At 48.1% G+C, this 20,570-nt stretch overlaps 1 protein-coding gene and 1 long non-coding RNA gene across 3 annotated transcripts in view; one reads left to right on the top strand and one right to left on the bottom strand.

Moving 5' to 3' along the window:
• Positions 1-20,570, top strand: part of MSRA (methionine sulfoxide reductase A) — a 379,756-nt gene that overhangs the window by 313,804 nt on the left and 45,382 nt on the right. The window lies entirely within an intron of this gene.
• LOC129649833 (uncharacterized) lies at positions 1,442-19,545 on the bottom strand. Its single transcript, XR_008713305.1, has 3 exons — positions 19,476-19,545; positions 6,159-6,288; positions 1,442-1,557 (listed from the first exon to the last, which is right to left on the bottom strand). It is a non-coding gene; the product is annotated as an uncharacterized LOC129649833 (long non-coding RNA).

The following is a 20,570-nucleotide window of genomic DNA, read 5'->3' as shown; positions in this document are numbered from 1 at the left end:
GGTAATCACCCTCTTTCATTTATCTGTAGATCTGGCACCTTAGTGTGCTTTCCCCACTATTTTTTTACTGTGTATATATATATATTTTTTATTGAAATATATTTGATATACAATATAATATAATTTTAAGATGTATAGTATAGTGATTCACAATTTCAAAGGTTATATTCCCTTTATAGATATTATAAAATGTATAAAGTATATAAATATATTATAAATATATAAATATAATATTACATATAAAATTACGTATATATTCCCTCTGTTGTGCAGTATAATATATCCTTGTAACTTATTTTATATATAATAGTTTATACCTTTAATCCCCTACTCCTATATCACTCCTCCCCGATTCCTCTACCTACTGGCCACCACTAGTTTCTTCTCTATATCTGTGAGTGTCTTTCTTTTTCGTTTCATTCACTAGTTTTTTGTGCCGTTTAGATTCCACGTATAAGTGATGTCATGCAGATAAAGATAAAGATCTGTCTGACTTATTTCGTGTCATAATACCCTCCAGGTCCATTCATGTTGTTGCAAATGACAAAATTTCATTCTTTCTTACGACTGAATTCCTTGGTATGTGTGTATGTGTTTAAGTCTGGCGTGCTGCAGTCCATGGGGTCGCAAAGAGTCAGGCGCAACTGAGTGACTGAACAACAAATACACATATATATGCACATATATAATATACCCACATATATGCCACATCGTCTTCATCCGTTTACCTGTTGATGGACCGTTAGGTTACCTCCACGTCTTGGCTATTGTAAATAATGCTGCTGTGAACACTGGGTGTATCTTTAAAAATTAGTATTTTTTTTTCCAGATACACAGCCAGCTGAGTCGCATGGTAGTCTTATTTTTAGTGTTTTGAGAAGCCTCCACACTGTTTTCCACATTTCACTGCTGTTTTTTAGGTATGCCAGTTTAAAAAAAAAATTGTATTTGAAATTTCTCTTGAAAGCTGCAGCATCCCCTCCGTCCCTTTCTTTCCTTACGCTCTTTCTGTGGAAGGACTCAGGCATCTTAAATCTCTAGAGTTACACAAGCTTCTATATTTGTGGCGTGGTTCAATGTGTCCTGTCCTTTGTGTTTCCTGCACCCTGGCAGCTGCTTCCAGAGACTTGACCAGACTCAGTTTCAACCTCTTCAGCACGGTGATGATGTTTTTCATCAGGAAGTGTGTAACATGTGGTTTCTACTTTTTTCATGTTAGCACTCAGTGGTGCTTAATGTCTAGATCCACCGCTTCCCTGAAGGCTGAAAAATGATGTAATTCTCACTCTATAATTTTGTTTTCATTTACTGGCTGTGATAATTTTTTAATGCTTCCAAATGGAGAAGCTTCCATTTTTCTATCGCTTGGCCACCCAACAGTACAGTTCTTACAGGAAAGGCAGGATAAATATCCAGTTTATTTATATATCCAGTTTTCAAGATAACACATTGGCTTCCTGTCATGCTTAAAATGGGACTTCCCAGGTGCCTCAGTGGGTAGAGAATCCACTTGCAACACAGGAGATTCAGGTTTGATCCGTGGATTGGGAAGATCCCCTAGAGAAGGAAATGACAACTCACTGCAGTATCTTGGTCAGAGAATGCTATGGACAAGGGAGCCTAGTGGGCTACAGTCCATAGCGTTGCAAAGGGTTGGATGTGACTGAAGCAACTGAGCATGCACACATGCACACATCCTTGAAATGTAACCAATTAGTTCTTTTAAAATACTATTGTGAACTTATGGATTTACACATTTGTGATGGATTTCAGTCCATTCACATTTGGAGCTTCTTCAGTTGGTTCCTGGGTCCCCTTTGACGTGACCTCAGGAAGTTTGTGATCTTTCTAAGTTTCTGATCTTTCTAACTATCTGATATATGATATATATATGAATTATGCTCCAGACTCATGTTTTGTATCTCCTGCCCCAGGTCTGGAATCAACCTTTTCGGCAAGAAGCCTGGTTTCTGTTAATAGGAAAAGGTATTTCAAGACCACAATCTGGTTACTCTGTATGCTCATTCCTAACTGGGCTGGTCCTTGTTTCTAGCTTTTCAGCAGACATAGCTTATACACGTGTAATATGCTGCTGCTGCTGCTGCTAAGTCGCTTCAGTCATGTCCAACTCTGTGCGATCCCATAGACAGCAGCCCACCAGGCTCCCCTGTCCCTGGGATTCTCCAGGCAAGAACACCGGAGTGGGTTGCCATTTCCTTCTCCGATGCATAAAAGTGAAAACTAAAAGTAAAGTCACTCAGTCGTGTCCAACTCTTAGCGACCCCATGGACTGCAGCCTACCAGGTTCCTCCATCCATGGGATTTTCCAGGCAAGAGTACTGGAGTAGGGTGCCATTGCCTTCTCTGGTGTAATATGAGTGAGATCAAATATTCTATAAGTTCAAACCATTTCAGATTCAGATTCAAAACTATAGATGTTTTACTTAACTTTTATATTGCATTGGTATCTCCTTTATTTTGAACCAAGAGTCCTGATTCTTAAAAACACAGAACTAGAATTAGAACATCTCATAATTATTGCAAAACTCTCACAATAATAATAATAATACTACCACCATCAACTCTGATTACTGAAAATAGCTAAATTTGTAAAGCTCCAAATTCTCTTCCATCCCCCTAGTTTTTCTAGTTATATTTGTATTATTAGTCATATAGTCAATATATACTATAGTCTATTCCTTTTAACCCTCATTTAGCTTTAGTTCTATAGGTAGATCTATACTTAACATTCAGTGTCCTTATTGATGCCAATTTAGTAATTTTGTTTGTCTGAAACTAATTCTTTGGTAGATTCCTTAGTTAGTGTTCATTTCATGGAAACAACATTCTCTGAGTTCATGAGTGTTGATAACAGTTTGTGCTCTTCCTACATGAAGTCAGTTTTGCTGGGTATAAAATCCGTAACCAACTTTTTTCTTTAAATATCATAAATATAGGTATTAAAAATAAAATAATCTAGTTTCTTTTAGCACAAATGTTGTTATCAAAAATCATATGATAGTCTAATTTTGTTTCCCTTACAAGTATTGTAAAGACATTTTTCTTTATCTTTCAGTTCAGTTCAGTTCAGTCGCTCAGTTGTGTCTGACTCTTTGCGACCTCAAAGACCTATAATTTTATCACATCATGTCTTGATGTTGATGGTTCTGGGTTAAGAGTTTCAAGTATGAGGTGAGCTCTTTCAATGTGTATTTTCAAATCTTTTTTTTTTAAATTTCAGGAAAATTGTCTTGAATCATACATTTTAATATTTTTTTTTATTCCCTTGCCTTGGGATTCTAATCTAGAGGTGCTTTTGGTAACTCATCCTATTTCCAAACACACTTGTGTTCACTGGGACAGCAGGAGCACAGGGTCTGTGTCTGGTGCTGGAGGAGTTCATCATCTGGTGGGAGGACAGTGTCTCTTTACTGCTTGTTACATGGAGATAATGAGTTGCAAATGTTGAATTGGCTTTCGGAGTTCACAGCCTGCCACTTTGAACCACAACCAGGATGGGAGGCAGTTGGGCAAGCTTGTGACTCCCAGTTCCTTTGTCTATTGAAGCAATTTATGACTTATCTGCTTCTTTGCTTAGGTCCCTAATTTAAAGCTATTTTCAACCCAATAAACATCTTCATCCCTCATCCAGCCAATAGAGATGGACAGCTCCCCTGTGGCCTCTGCCTTCATCCTCTTAGGCTCTGTGGTTCAGGGTTAAGTTCCTATACCTTTAGCAGGGCTACTCTCTGAAATGCAAGGAGAAGAGTATTGTTTCTTGGAGACATAATTACAGAGACAATGCAGCCTTCTCTGAGATAATAGGCCTTTTGAAATGCAATGTGCTGGGGGAAGATCCAACCCAGGTCAGTGACTGCCTTAGCTGTCATGACTCCTATTAATAATTCTGTGTTTCTGCTTGGCTGAAAGGCTCTGGGGTTGGTATCTAAAGTTCGTTAACCTTTTGTCTGAGGGACTTGTACTTGGGACTTGTGGTTCTATGTCTTTTCTTATAGCTTTTCAAGCTGTAACTACAGTTTGGTGGTTGTGGCTATGGGCACAACTGTGAAATAGCTAACTTCGCCTTTGAATCGTCCATTACTTTTAAGAACATTATGTTCTAGATATTGGGAGCACATAAGCCTATTTTTGCATTTGGTTAGCCTAATGGACAATTCAAAGGCGAAATTAGCTATTTCACAGCTGTGCCCATAGTGGCTCAGACAGTAAAGCATCTGACTGCAGTTCTGGAGACCCAGGTTTGATCCCTGGGTTGGGAAGATCCCCTGGAGAAGGAAATGGCAACCCACTCCAGTACTCTTGCCTGGAAAATGTCATGGACAGAGGAACCTGGTAGGCTACAGTCCATGGGGTCGCAAAGAGTCAGACACGACTGAGCGACTTCACTTTCTCTTTCTTTCAGGATTCTTAGAAGACTGGAAGCTCTGAATGCAAACAAAACTGCTGAGAGACACATTTAAGGACTTATTTTTTTTCTGTCTTCTCAGGAGTCTGCCTGTCTTTGTCCAAAGTTACATGTGAAAGATTTTTACTTGTCACTTAGTTTAAATATACAATGTACATTGGATGCCATTTACCTAAAGTAACTCTTAAGAAAATCACTTTGTGAAGTAAATGCAACTTTGGCAATGTGAAAAATGTCTCCCTAATTTATCTGTCTTAAACTTACAACTTATTAATATCACACTGCCATCTATCAAAGCAAAGCTGTGTTTTATTCTTTTTTTCCCCTTCCCATTGCATCCCTGGGAAGGGAAGTTTATTCCCTAGGAAGGGAAGTAGTTTCCTTATGTGAGATAGGTGATTTCTCTTTCTCTCACCTCCTATGTCATTGTTTCACTGCTCTCAAATCTTTTGTTTATGAGGAAACAAGGAAAAGTCTTGGACTTGGAGTGAGAGAGCCTAGCATTCCCATCTGGCTTTGTCCTAACCAGCTATGAGACTTCAACAAGCTAGTTAAGCTCTTTGAGTCTTAGTTTATTCACCAATAAAGTGGGTATGAAAATCCCTTCATCACTTTATTGCTGCAGGATTAATTGTAATAATATATGTAAAGCACTTGGTACCTGGAACAAATAATCATCCTTATTTGGGAACTCTTGGCATCATCGATTCAAAGGACATGAGTTTGAGCAAACTTCACGAGATAGTGAAGGACCGGGAAGCCTGGCGTGTTGGAGTCAATGGGGTCACAAAGAGTTGGACAAGACTTAGTGACTGAATAACAGCAACCTGCCAATGAAAATGTTACCACTTGCCTATGAAAAATAGTGATATCTGTTCTCACTCCCCCTGACCCCCTTGGGTGGGGCTTCACCCCTGTTTTCCTTCTGTGCTGTTGAGAATGTATTGCTCCATACGAATACATCTACAGCCACTAAAACAAATCAGAGATACCATTCACAGTGATCCATAAGCAAAGAAACCCAAACCGAGCCCATGGGTATGGATCTTTAACAATGTGGGGGGTGGGATATGAGAGGAGGCGTGACCCTGCCATTTCTCACCTCCATACCCACATCTGAGTTTTTCTTGCCTCAACTATTCTCTCTGCATACACATGATGGGCTCTTTTTATAGACACAACTCCTAGCCAAGCAGTCCCCATAGACTCAGAGAAACCCCCTCTCTCTCTTGCCCCCACATTGTGTTCCAAGGGGAGGGTGGTCTCTGATGGGGGCCCTTTTGCAAAAAGTTGCTTCAGAGGCTGGAAAATCAGACTCATGCGTGCCAGTCCTGATTTCCCTCCCGGCCTCCCGGCCCTTCTCTTCCCCTCCTCTTCAGGTCCCTCCACCAAGCAAAGCTGTCCCTGACCCACCCCACCCCTCCTGACCCTCAGTTCTGTTGTTCATCCATCCCTGCCACTGCCCCCTCCCCCCACCCCAGTACAGTCAGCCTCACTGCTGCTTAAATGTCATTTTTGAAACAACAGAAGGACATGCTGATTTTTGCGGCATCTCGGGGGGAAAATTTTTTTTTTTTTTTTTATCCATTTGGTGTTGAGAGAACTCACAAGAAATGTATTCAGGGACTCTCGCCAGCCTCTCTCACTGCTGTGGTTCACATTTGGTGGCTGGTGATACACAACATGCATAGCATTTTCCCCCCAGAAATGTCCATGCTCCTCTCATCCTCACCCTGCTTCCTTTAGATTTCTTTGTCTCTCGGCTAATTCTGTACTTGAAGCACTGCAGTTCCCGATTTATTTTCAAGCCGGGGATCCATTCTGATCCTGTCTCGGGGGTTTGAACCAGGCTCTTGGGAAACCTGGGAACACAGTCAAGCCTGGCTTACATCTCTGGAGGGGAAGGCATGAGACACCACACCACCACCCCCCACCCCACCCCTTGACCCATGGGGAATCCGTCAGGCTCCTGTGTCAGGCCCTCAATTCCAGAAGGGAACGGTGCGTCTCTGCAGGAAACTGGAAACTCGAGTTCCCTTTGTCCTTCATCTGTCTGTCCTCCAGGCCCCGCCATGCTCCATCCGTGATGATGTATATTCACACCTTATTATTCCCATTAGATGGAAGGTTCCTGAGGGCAGGATCCATGTGTGACTCATGTTCTTGTCCCTCAGCCCTGGAACGGGGCCTTGCAGGTGGCCCCATGGCTGCAGTGTCCTCCTGTGTGAGGAGGACATGGGGAGCGGGGCTCACCTTCCATAGGCTTCTTCACTGCCACACGCTGCTGGAAAAAGGGCTCACACTGGCTCGGAGCATCATTTTAAAACCCAGAGACCCTCTACTCATTACTAAAGGTCCAGATGAGCAATTAAGTTATGAATTGGAATTGTAATGAGCTGATGTTCTGGCCCCAAACACCTAATTGCAGTACAGTGACTAGATTATCCCCACCCGTCCGTTTCTCACAGTCACTCAGACCATCTTGCTCTGGGTTTGGTGGTTGTCATCCACAGACACCCAGAGTGGGAGGTCTGCTGTGTCTCGGGATCATCAGAGCCAGCCCTCAAGCCTTGCCTCAGCCAGAGGACCCTCGTACAAGAGTGGTTTGAGGGCTACTGTTAATCACAAGTCTCACCTGGCACATCTCCATCCCAACTCCTTTCCTGGGCCTCCTGCCCATGTGGGGCCCCCTGGAGAGAACCGCCGGTCACCTAGCAGGTGCTCCCCTACTTGCCTTCTAGCCATGACATGAATTTGGAGGAAATCAGAGAAAGTTCAGTTTTCACACCACACACACACATGCACACACACCCCAAAAATTCTTGTCCTAATTACTTGTTTGGACATTCTACTTGACGAGTGTCTGAAGTTTGAGGTTTGCAGCCTGAGCAACCTTCTTTAAAAGGACCCTGTGTCTTCCTGGCTTTAAATAGACCTTCCTGATGGCTAAATCTGGGCAGGGTCCAGACGCCCTGCTGACCGGCACACCACAAGTCACACACTACCCAGAATCTAATCGAGCGAGTAGTAGACACTGCCTCCCTCTGACTCTGTTTGGGGACATTCCCCGGATGTAGAAACACCTGTGTTGTCTGTTTCACGTGTGGTGGTCTTTCCTTAACCGTGAATTCCAGTCCCTCCTTCTTGAAATGTCATTAATTGTTCCTGTCTTAAAAACCGTCTTGGAGACAGGCTCCTTATGTGACATTGTTCCTGGCGTCTCTCTGTTGAAGAATATGTTTGAGCTTCTCTTTATCTGCTTTTCCCTCACCCTGGAATTCCTCATGGGGGCTAAGCTTTGCCAAACAGACAGTTACGGAGCAAAATTAGAAGATTTTCGCTGGGCCGGCTTCTAAGGGCCCCGCCTGGTTTTCTAAGAAGCAACCATAAAAAGAAGAAAGAAAGAAAAAAAAAGAAAAAGTAGAGACTGGAAGAAGCAAACTTTCGGCTAATTACCATCTTTTTTTCCCCTCTGAGCTCAGAGTACTGTTCTTCATTTCCTGACCAGCTTGTGCCCCTCCCCCGCTCCCTCCGAGCATCTGTGGTGGTTTTAAATTGAACTGCATACCTGCTGCTCTGCATTTCCAACATACCATACCAGTTGGTTTGCCAAACAGTGAACTGCCAGCCATCTGCCATCCAAAGTCAGAATTTACATTGTTTCATCTTAAAATAACGCCTCCGGAATAGCAAGCCACTCTGTGCATCAGGTTTTAAAGTTGACAATCAGCCAGAATTAAAAACAAATACCAAATGGGCATAAAAAAAGAACATAGTGGGGAGTTGGGGTTGGGGAGGGGGTGGCTGGCATTTGACAGAGAGTTTATTTTTCAGCATTTTTACCTGATTTTCCACCAAAATAGCCATGCCATTTAATTTTATCTGCAACAGCAGGAACTACTTATAGACTGAGAGCCTTAACTTTTTACTCGCCTGGCTCTGCCCGAACAGACGAGGCTGGAGCTGTTGTCCGCATCTCAGGGAGGGGGGATGTCTTTATAACCTCCCCAGATGCAGGGGAGGAAGAGCTGCCGTAACCTCTTCTCAATAGGACCTCCTGGTTGCTCAGATGACACAGCTAAGATGCATGAAGTTGGACTACCATACGCTAGTTAATGGTGAACCCAGGACTGCCAGGCCAGTCTTCCTACCCCTGGATGTGTCCGTGCAGATGTGGGAGTCCCTCCACCCCTGCCTTTATTTCCCCTTACCCGACTGTAGCAACCCTTCTGTGCCTTATTCCCCTGCTGCTCCAGGACAGTTGTTTAGTTGCTAAGTTGAGTCAGACTCTTTGCATCCCTATGGACTGTAGCCTGCCAGGCTCCTCTATCCATGGAATTCTCCAGGCAAGAGTACTGGAGTGGATTGCTATTCCCTTCTCCAGGGGATCTTCCACATCCAGGGATCGAACCCAGGTCTTCTGCATTGCAGGCAAATTCTTTACCGCTGAGTCACCAAGGAAACCCAGGAAAGAAGGGGTTTCTGCAGGGTCAGGAGCCCCTGGTGACCTGTGATGGTGGCCTTGTGGCAGGGCTGCCATGAAATCTGGGTGACTTTCCAGAGCAGATGGGCCTGAAGGAGTTTTTTTTTTTTTCTCAAGAGAAAAATGAAAGAGGTTTCATGTTTCCTTTAGGGAAGCTGTTCCAGGCGAAGGCAGCTTGGGGAAAAGTGTGAAGTTATGAGTGGGCAGAGGAAGCAGAGGGCTCTAAATTTATACCAAAGCCACCTGCCTACAGCGTGGCGCCCCAGGCCACAGGCCTGCAGACGAGGAGGGCTTGTCCCTGAGCCTGGGCTGGGCAAGATCCCCGAGTCAGCCTGATGCACCCCGTGGAAATCTCCGGGGGCCGACCTTGGACATTGTAAGTCCAGGCGAGCTGCCAGCTCAGTCCAGTCCTGATGTGGGTGTCAGAAGTGGGTACTGTGGTCACTGCTGTGCGTAGGTTTGCTTCTGGGACAGCTGGTTCTCCTCCTGGAAGCCATATCTCAACCTGGACCAGACCCAAGGCCCATCTTGTGTGTTCCCCTGGCCCCTGCCTGTGGCTCTGACCTACCCGCCCCGCAAGCTGTCTCTGTAGCTGGAACAAGCTCTACTTCCTGTGAGGAAGGGCCAACTCCCCCAGCTTTGGGGTCCCGAACACCATTGTTGTTTAGTTGCTCAGTCATGTCTGACTGTTTTGAGACCCTATGAACTGTAGCCCGCCAGGCTTCTCTGTCCATGGGGATTCTCAACCCCCTCTGGAGGGGGTTGCCATTTCCTTCTCCAGAGACCTTTGGTGAGTGGTTAAAGAATTCGCCTACAACGCAGGACACTCAGGTTCAATCCCTGGGTGGGGAAGATCCCCTGGAGGAGGGCATGACAACTCACTCCAATATTCTTGCCTGGGAAATCCCATGGACAGAGGAGCCATGAAGGTTACAGTCCGTAGGTCACAAAGAGTCAGAACGACTGAAGCGACTGAGCACACACAGCACACACACCAGTGGTGTGTGCGCCACTCCTGCTCACTTAGCGAGTGAGTCAGCGCTTTGCTGGGATAATGCAGAACCTAACTGGTTGTGTTGATCACAAGACTCAGTCCCACAGTACTGAACTGGCCAGTAAGTTCCTTCAGGTTTTTCCTTAAGATGGAACAGAAAAACCCAAAGCAAGTTTTTGGCTAACACAATATTTCTCCTGTGAAAGCTGCTTTTGATTTACCCAAAATCTTCCAATTTTGTTGTGTTCCAGTTAGCATTGTTGATACTGAGAGTGCTCAGGGGCCACTGCCCAAGGTACCTTGCATATGTTCTTATCTCTCATGCATGGATGCCTCTTTGCGATCCCATGGATTGTAGCCCACCAGGCTCCTCTGTCCATGGGATTTCCCAGACAAGAATACTGGAGTGGGTTGCCATTTCCTCCTCCAGGGGATCTTCCTGACCTGGAGATTGAACCTGAGTGCTCTGCATTGCAGGCAGATTCTTTTACCGCTGAGCCATAGGGGAAGCCATTCTTATCTACTTTGACTTAATTCAGTTTATTAATAATACGTTGTGAAGCCCCTGTGGTCATTACAGAGATCAGCCAACTAAGGCTGAATAGGTGTTAGTTTTCCATGAGACGCCCCTCAGGCAGGTGGCAGAGGCAGATTTTAACCCAGGGGCCCAAGAGCTCCTGTGAGGTGAGCCCATTGCTCGGAATCTGGCCCTGGCCAGGGCCAGTGTTCAATATGGGTGACAGCCAGAAGCGCCTGACACCCACTGCACACCTGGAGGAGGAGAACTAAGATGGGAGGGTCCCCGTGAGGAAAGTTCTAGAAAGTGACTCCATTTAGCATTTAGCCTGGGAAGAAAACACTGAAGTGAGAAATATGAAGGCTGCATGCAAGATTCCCACGATGAGCTGTCCTTGGAGGGGAAGGGTGTGCGCACTTGCTCCAGGGCTCGGGAGCAATGAGGCAGATGTTAGCCCATCAGGAAGGATTCCCAGGCAAGTGGAGCCGCCCATCAGTGGAATTCCCTGCTCACAAAGGGGTGAACAGCCTGCCCGGGAAGATCAGGCAGCTGCAGAATGACCCTTTGTAAGGGTGTCATAGAAAGGTCAGCTCATGATCCGGAGATTGGTGCAAGTGCTCCCTGAAAATGTCCGTTCCGACTCCGAAGCCCCTCAGCTCTGTGTTCTTAGTACATAAAACAATGGTGCTCATGATGACACATTTCTAAAGCTTAAAATAGTCGTCACTCCTTTTCCCAGAATGAGTCATTTTAAGACCTCCTCCCCGTTCCCCGCTTTGAGAGTCTAATCAGAAACCTGAGTTTTTAAAAACTAGAAATGTAAAAAACAAAACCTAAATGCAACACTGTCATTTGATTTCCTAAAAAGGTGTTTTTCCTTTGCAAAATCGGAAGGTGAAGGAGTGACCCTTCCAGGCCCTGGAGGTGTTGGTGTGCAGGGGTCCTGGGGAGAAGGCTGCAGGTCCCGCTCAGCAGGGCTGGGGTGTGAGCTGGGGGGTGGGGAAGGGGTTCTGATTCAGGCCAAAGCCACTAAACAGGGCCTCGCCTGCAATGGCTTCTGGGCATGAAAGCTTCTAGACTAGAGCTTAAAACTCTGCCTAGCTGTCTGCACAAATGCTGTTTGCAGGACGTACTGTTTTGTGATAAAAGATAAAAGAGATCTTCTCTAAAGCAGTTGTGAGGCAGTTTGTATCTGACCCCGAGTTAGAGTCGTTACTAAGGGAACCACAAAGAGAGAGAGCCTATATTTAAATGAGCCGACATCTCAAGATTCCCTTGGGCAGGAAGCATGTTTCTCCCCTAAGAAAGAACAGAACATGACTTCCTCCCATGTAGCGGAAGGACTCATGGTGTTTGCTGCCCACAGGTGCTTGTACCTGTCTGTCGCTGCTTTTCCCCTCTGTCTGGGAGATGGAGTCTTCTCGCTGATCTGACAGCCAGGAAAGCAGAGCGTGGCTTCCCCTCTAGTTGTCTCTGAGCAGCTCAGTAAGACAGTAGAGTTCTTGTGGTTATAGGACACAGCTATGCCAACCCTAGGCAAGGGATCTCATCCCACAGGTATGTGGGAACAATGGGCATGAAGTTCAAAGTGAAAAGGGCGAGTGTCAGAATCCACATTCAGGACTCTCAGTGAGTTTGAAACGAACTCTGAATTCAGTTCTGGGGGAGAAGCAGGTATATTAAATAATGACTACACAATTGGGCTTCCATGGTGGCTCAGACAGTGAAGAATCCACCTGCAATGCGGGAGACCTGGCTTCAATCCCTGGCTTGAGAAGATCCCCTGGAGGAAGAAATGACAACCCACTCCGGTATTCTCGCCTGGAGAATCCCATGGACAGAGGAGCCTGGCGGGCTACAGTCCAGGGGTCACAAAGAGATGGACACGGCTGAGTGACTCAGCACAGCACAGCACAGTTAATGTAAAGATGGTAATAGTTTTGATACTTGTTCAGTCACCAAGTCATGTCTGACTCTCTGCCACCCAATTCAAGATTCCTTGGGGAAGGAGTAGTTTGATACTCCTTTTATCTTAAATATTAAAAACTATAGTGGTATTTTCAATGCTGTTGAAATGTAGGTATTTTTGTAATTTTTTTTTTTTTTTTTTGAGAAAGTACGATTCTCTCAGCTAAGACTCTATTGTAGACAGTCTTGCTTGAATACAGCATGATTATGCACTACTGCCACCTAATGGTAGATTGCCTTAATTGCAGACCAAGTGCCTAAAGAAATGTTCAGTTGCCAAGTCCTGTCTGATTCTTCGTGGCCCCATGGACTCTAGTCCACCAGACTCCTCTGTTTGTGGGATTTCCCAGGCAAGAATACTGGAGAGGGTTACCATTTCCTTCTCCACCGACCCAGGGATCAAACTTGAATCTCCTGTGTTGCAGGTGGATTCTTTACCACTGAGCCACCAGGGAAGCTTGCCTAAAGAAATGAGCAGACACTAATTTCAAAACTAAATTACAGGGACTTCCCTGGTGGTCCAGTGGCTAAGATTCCACACTCTTAATGCAGAATGTCTGGTCTTGATCCCCGATCCTGGAACTAGACCAGTTAAATATACTTTTAATGAAACGTCAGTTCTCATCAACTCATGTATTCACTCAACAGTAATTATTGTAAGAGTCGCAACCGTATCGCCTGCGCTGTCAGCAGAGAGACAGGCAGCCTGGCCCGTGGCCTGGAGGGTCCCACATTATGGTGACCTCTAAATACCTCCCCTTTGTCCCAAACCCTCTTTCTCTTCACCTGCCATCTCCTGTCCGTGTTGCATCCCTGGACTATGAGGGGAATGTCCTTGCTTGTCATGATCAGCAGCAAGGAGGAAAACGTGTTAAAAATGCCTAAGACTCGCCACGTCTTGTAGGTCACCAAGCCTGTGTGGTTTGGTGCTTGGATCTGTTCTGCCAGATGCACCGGGGTTACCATGGAGGCAAAAAGGCACCTGTGTTTTGTTCTGAGGCATGTTGTCACATATGCATGGGTACACACTCCAGCTAGTCCTTAAAACATGTGTCTTAAGTATGGTCCAAGTCTCCTCTCCATAATTCTACTCCTTTCCTGACTTTGGGCCTTCCTACAAATGAAGATTTCTTTTTCACCATCCCGTGTGGTCATATCCACGTGGGCATATCATAGTCCCCTATGGGTGTTGCCAAGCCATGCTTACCTACTGCACCCTCTCTACAACCCCTGTTTTAACACAGAGCTCTCTGTGTCATGAGAGGTCATAAGCAACTGTATCATAAGCAACTGAATTCATTGCTTATTTTGGGGTGTATTATTTGGGGACAAGACCAGGAAGGAGATAAATACCAGGAGGTGCTTCAGCGTCAGAAAGGTCATTTGCCATCCAAGCTGTTAGAGCTGGTGCAGATTGAAGATGGGGAAGTGCGTATGTTACAGAAGAAGGCCTCTTCCATGGCTCTTCTTCATGTTGGACACCAGCCCCCACACCTCAGCTGGCCTCCGCCCATTCCCCAGTTTCCCTGACCCTCCCGTGGTGAATTCAGGATTCACACGGGCCTTTCTCAGATGGTCCCTGCACTTTGGGAATGGCAGAGTTGTTTCTCAGCTTCTTGCCCCATCACCCTTCACCTCCAGTTCTGCTCTGGGTCCTCTCACTGGGTGTCACTGGCCCTGCTGGGCAGCGGCTGCCATCTGAGCCAGAGGGGTCCAATTAAGAATTAAGAACTAGACTATTACAATCACAGGCTTCATTGAGCCGAAAGTGTTGAGAGTAATTTTCCAAGTGAACTCCATGGAGACTGTTTTCACTATGCTTGCAAATCAGATCAACAGATTCCTCATGCATCTGTAGTGCTCTCTCCTTAGAAGAGGCCTCTTCATACACTTTCTTCTCTTTTGCTCCCCACAGGAATGTTATGAGGTAGGTAGGGCACATACTATCTCCCCTGTTTCTGGATAACTCAACTGAATCCCAGAGAATCTGACTTATACTGCCACTCTGTTCCAGGTGACATGGATCATCTTCTCCCTCAGTCTCTTTCTGGGATGTCAACAAAGGCAGGAAGTCTACACTTAGACAAAGCCAAGATAGGAAAGGGGCTTCTTGTGTGGCACTAGCGGTAAAGAACCCATCTGCCAAAGCAGGAGATGGGAGAGACTCAGGTTCATTCCCTCAGTTGGGAAGATCCCCTGGAGGAGGAAATGGCAACCTGCTCTCGTATTCTTGCTGAGGAAATCCCATGGACAGAGTGACCTGGGAGGCTACAGTCCATGGGGTCATGAAGAGTCAGACACGACTGAGCATTTGAACACAAAGCACAAGATAGGAAAACCACAGTGAATAAAGCTGAATGATGGGGATCAGACCACAGGCTCTACAGGGATTGGCAAGAGAAGGTTGGTATACTTAGGGAGCAATAACTAAACTAACTGGTTTAGAAACTCCCATAAAGTTAAAAATGGGATTTCCTACTAAGGTTTAACTCCATGCCAAGCCCTGTGCTGACTGAGTGTCTGCAAGCGTGATCTTATTTCGTTCTCCAGGAGATTGTTGCTATTACTGAGTCACAGGGGCAGGACAGATGAGGTCTCTGAAACTCTGGGGATGCCAGGAGGGGTGGGGGGCAGTGGGGATCGAGTGGGAAGTGGTAAGGATGGGCCAGGTTAGATGAGGCCTCAGAGTCAATCGGGGCTCTTGGACATGGCTCAGGGCAGGCCGTGCAGCGCCTGGAGGGTTTTGAGCAGGTGCAGGGCCCGAGAAGGGTGTGTATGTAAAGACCTCTGAAGCAAAGCCTTGGCTGTGAGGGTCCATGTCACGGCCACTGGTTTCAGAACCAAGGAGAAGTCCGCGGGCCTGGCCTGAAAGCAGGTGCCTGAGTCGCTGCAGTGTGAGCATCCTGGTGGGGGCCTGCCCTCGCCTGGCCACCGCACAGCCCCATTCCTGGCTTACACGCAAGCTCAGGGGCCCGCGTAGAGACTCGTTCCCCTGCCGTCAGGCTGATTGATGGAGGAGTCAAGCCTCCTTCTGCTCAGTGCGCTGAGCTGATGGGCTTTTGTTCTCCAGGCCAAATTCCTAGGATCCTTTTGGTCTCAGAACGCTTTGCCTGTGGAGCTTAGAATAAGAAAGTAGAGAAATGAACTCACAATATAGTTTGGGGATTACAGAGAGAGATACTATCGGGGGAAATGGTGAATCTCCTAAATCCAGGGCCTTGTGCGCTGGGGTCCATTGGCAGTCTGGGTGGGAGTGGGCAGACCCTGCGTGGCGCTGAGCTGTGTCAGAGATGAGCAATGATGCAGATCCTGCATGCCAGGCTCCAGGCTGGGTGCCTACAAGTGTGTCTTACAGAACTCTGTGAGGAAGGTGTTCCGAGCCCAATTTGTTGTTGCTTTTGTTTAGTCGCTCAGTCGTGTCCGACTCTTTGCAACCCCATGGACTGTAGCCCGCCAGGCTCCTCTGTCGATGGGATTTTCCAGGCAAGAATACCGGAGTGGGTTGTCATTCCCTTCTCCAGGGGAATCTTCTTGACCCAAGGATAGAACCCGCTTCTCCTGCGTTGGCAGGTGGATTCTTTACCGCTGAGCTGCCTGGGAAGCCCTGAATCCCGTTTACAGATCAGTAAATTTAAGTCCCAGAAATCGTGTCTCATCTGCCCAGGGCTTCCAGCTAGCAAATGACAAGTGAAAGTGCAGTGTGGGTCACTCTGCGTCCTTCCCACTGCATGTCGGAGGAGAGCACTCTCGCACACAGAGCCGGCTGGGTCTTTGCTTCGAAACATTTAGTGAGGTTAACCAGTTAGAGTCCAGTCTCCCCTCAATTTTGCTTTTGCAATCTCTGGAACCTTTGAATAGATGAGAGACTTTATCTGCTCCTCCTGTGCCTGCCTTTTTCCTCTTTTTCTGGCATCTTCCCTCTTCTCCATCCCCAATACACTTAGAAAAATTAAGGTCAGCCCTCGCTCTGTCGAAACATGACTTACTGTTCGACTTAAGCTGCCCAGGAATTATCGGCACTGGGTACCACAGATGGATGCCCGGAGTGGCTCGTTGGCCTTTGAAGTGAGGAGCGAGTCACGGCCAGGGCGCTACCACAACACATGTGTCTGCAAAACTGAATTCATATGCTGGTGGTTCTGTCTGAATGCCGCAGGGGGCTGATTGTCAGCGGAGCCCGTGGTGCTGTGGGTGTGTCAGTGGAAACAGGCTGTGTCTGAAGAAGCAGGGGCCTAGGGCAGGTGCAGGACTTCGTGGGCCGAGCACCAGCAGGGAGTCGAGGATTCATGGGAGAGGGGTCCCTGTGCTGTGGGCTTTCCAAAGTGACACCCGATTGGTAAATAAGGCACCAAGCCCGCGACTGTCCCTGTCCCTGCAGGTGGCCACATCACTAATGGGAACGGGGGGGACGCACAAGGTACATACACTCTGCAGGTGCCTGCCACCCTGCCAAGACCAGTATAGATCTGGGGGGCGGGGGAGGGGGCAAAGTCAAGTTGCAGGACTTGGTACAAATGCCGGGTCATAGTCGCTCCCATTTTTGTAACTGTGGTTGTCCCAGTTTGGGACTGTTTGTGACCCCACGGACTGCGTCACACCAGACCTCCCTGCCCCTCACTATCTCTCAGAGTTTGCCGAGTTCATGTCCATTGAATCAGTGGTGCCGTCCAACCATCTCATTCTCTGTCACCCGCTTCTCTTTCTGCCTTCAATCTTCCTCAGCAGCAGGGTCTTTTCCAATGAGTCACCTGTTTGCATCAGGTGGCCAATGTATTCTCAAACCTGCTTCCTGGGGTTTGGTAAATAGTAATAAGTTATTCCATGTGACTCATAGAATAGCTCCTCATACGTAGTAAGTGGTCAGTAAACATTAGCTGTTATTAAGCTCCTCAAACCCCAAGGAAACACTGTTTTTAAAGAAGCGGAGGGGTGTTGAAGCTCAAGAGGACTGAATCTAAACCCAGATACATTCATCATGGGCCTTGGGTGAGCCACTCATCTGTAAAATGGGCTGCAAAGTTACATCCTAACTGCTCCTGGTAACTCATGTTATGCAGCTATGTGGAAGGACCCTGGCGATCCATGCTACTGAAAGTGACGTTCAGAAGGGTTTTTTGGGGACTGAGTCACAGGTGGACCCAGCCAGAGGGTAAAAACCAAGCCTGTTTGCCTGCTTGTTTTTACATTAATCACATATGACATTCTCGGCTGGAAAAATCCCAAACCTGAAGGCGGCCTGCACGCCCCTTACGGAGATCTCCACCAGTATCACGGTGGGGCCGCTGGTTTGAAGCACAGTTTGACCTGTGAGGAGCCAGATCCTTTCGTGTTACTGGTGGCTATCTTTTCCTGTTAGCAGATATCGATTCTTTGTCTCTTACTGGAGCAGCAACAGGCTGTGTTAGAGGGCATAGCTTCTCTGTAGCGATGTCCTTAGGGTGGGTGAGAAGGGACATCTGAGGCAAGGAGCGTCGGTATTTTCACCCGGAAACACACTGTGTGCCTCCGACCTTTGGGTTTTGTATCTGCCAGCAAGATGGCAGCTCCAGACTGTCTCACGGAGGCGGCTGGGAGCCTGTGAACCAGAGCCGGGGACAGCAGGCAGTGTGTTTCTTTCAGAACAGCGAGCTGACTGATTCCAGGCTCTGAAATCAGATCTGACCCTCTGCTGGGTCTCTCTGGATGGCTTTAATTATGGCAGGCTCACAGGGCCAACTCCTGCTGGCGAAACATTCTTTTCAGAAGAGGGTCACGAACTCGGAGGTGCTGGGTATCCAGGGGCCCTGGGTCTCCCAGGACCAGCCGGATGGCACCTGCTTTGCACAGACCCCGCCCCCACCTGCCTCTCCTGGGTGAAGCTTCCTGGTGGTGCTGGCACTCATAGCCCAGGAGGGTCTCCGTGTGAGCCTGGGTGGTGGCAGAGAGCGGGTGACCCCCAGGCTGGGGGTGCTGGCCCAGGGAACAGCCGCTTCCATCAGCAACACCCGCTTCCATCAGCAACACCCGCTTGGGGCGGGGGGAGACTCCGGGTGTCTGGGGCAGATGTCTTTATCAGTGACTGAGTGCTGGCAGAGGGGCTCTGCTTACTCGTGGGAGCACAGTGTCGAGGGAGAGGACGGGCCGGGAGCCATGAGCCCCGGGTTCTGGTCTCTGCTCTGCCAGGAGCCGGTTGCGTGGCTTCTCTCGCCCTCCCCCTCCCCAGGCTTTGGTTTCTTCACATTTGAAAGCTGCGAGTGGGGTTAGGTCACTCAGGGGGCTCTGGGATGCCCTCCCACTGTGTTCTGGATTCCAGGGGACCACAGGGATGGGCAGATATGGAAGAGCAAGGGCCCAGTGAGAGATTCTGAAGACTAGGGGGCCTGGAAGCTGTAATATCTGGGTGCAGTAATAGTCCCTTGGTCTCTTGTGAGCCAGGAGGAGCTTTCCAGTGAGGATGTCGACACCAGGGACCTTGCTGACTTGTTGACGCTGACCATGAAGCAAGGCAACCAGGCCCACTGCATCCGTCAGCACATAGTCTGGCGTCATCTCCTGGGCCAGCTGGAGCCTCGCTGCACAGATTCCTGACAGCCTCCTCACCATCTCCACCTTCGTAGCGACCACACACTAGCGCAGTGGTTCTCAAAGTGTGGGCCCAGTGGCACCAGCATCATCTGGGAAATGGTTGAAAATGCAGAGTCCTGGGCGCCCCCCCCAACACCAGACCTACTGACTCAGAAACCCCGGGGGTGGGCTTAGCCATCTGTTTAACGAGCCCTGCCCGTGGTCCCAGGCAGACGGAGGTCTAAGAATCACTGCACCAGCCCAAGCCTGTAGTTTGAGAACCATTGTCTCTCTCTTTTCTGTAAAACTATTTTTAGTTATTAAAGCAAGGTTACAGCAATACTTTTTAAAAAATTGCCAGAGCCCTACTGCCCCATCCGAGTCACCGGTTTCATCTTTCTGGCTCTCTTCTGGGCTTTGTCCACCTGGACACGTGGTTTTTACACAGGACGCCATTGGACAGAGACTTCCTTCCGCTGTACTTTTTTGCACTGAAGCATGATTAGTGTGTTTTCCCCTGTTGCCTCATCACCTTCACACTTACCGTTTTCAGTGACTGCGAAACACTTCCCTCTCGTGACCGGCTTTACACGCTTGGCCGCCCTGTCCCTAGACATTTGGCGACTTGCTGCCGTCCACTATTGGAGAAGTCGCTCTCCGTCCAGGGTGAGGTCAGCTTCCGGGATGTTCCATATGACTCGTTGTCAGCCCCACGTCTGACCTTCCTGTAAGTCTATGACCCGAGGCTGTCTGAAATAGATTATTTAGTGCAGAGAGTAAACAAACCCAAAATACCCCTGAATCTGCGGTGATGCACTGTGACTGAAATGCCCCCGTCTGCCGAGTTTTGTTAACCGAGCATCTTCTCATTTGGCTCACAGGTGGCGTCGGCAGAGGGGGGCATGGCGTGGGGGCGGCGCCCCCACCCCCGCCCCGATGGGCTGGGTGCCCGGGGCCTCGCCCTGTGCCAGGCCTGCTGTCGGTCATTTCCTGAGCATCCTGGTCCCCAGCAGGAAGGGCCCCCCTTCTTTCTCATACCGCCCTCACCTCCCCGCCCCCACACCTGTGCACCTCTTGTCTCCTTCCTTCTCCCAGCCTGGCTCAACCCTGGCGGGGGGGTGGGAGGGGAGCCGAGACACACAGCTTGACCAGCACGGCCCCTAGTGGTAGCCCCTTTGTTTTGACAAGACCACTGACCATTCTTGGATCATATACACAATGCTGTATCTTTTGAAATGATTTGGTTAAGGTAACCCCCTAGATACGGGCTGAGGGTAATCCATAGGGCATCTTGTATCCACTGTCCCTTCTGTTAGTGATGACGTGTGTTTATGCCCTGTCCGTGGCTCCTTGTTGCTCTTCACAGCCTGGCAAACTAGGCTCTTCCTTATTTGGCTCTTGGATCACAAAAGAGCTCAGATGCCTGGAGGAGGCAGGCCAGTTGATTGGGGCAGACAGTCGGAGAGGGGAGGGTCTGTGTGCAAAGGACTCGCAACTGAGACACGCTCCTGTGCAGTGGGGAGAGAGCTCCAGGGAACTAGAAAAGATAGAGGATGTGCGTTTCAACCTCAGCTGTCGTCCTCTCTCTAGTGCCACCTACCCCATGTCTCTTGCCTTTTCCCGCCACACCCAAGTGGAC

This window comes from Bubalus kerabau, chromosome 4 (genome assembly GCF_029407905.1).
Source record: "Bubalus kerabau isolate K-KA32 ecotype Philippines breed swamp buffalo chromosome 4, PCC_UOA_SB_1v2, whole genome shotgun sequence".
NCBI classification, from domain to species: Eukaryota; Metazoa; Chordata; class Mammalia; order Artiodactyla; family Bovidae; genus Bubalus; species Bubalus kerabau.
This window is presented reverse-complemented; position numbering and strand designations above follow the sequence as displayed.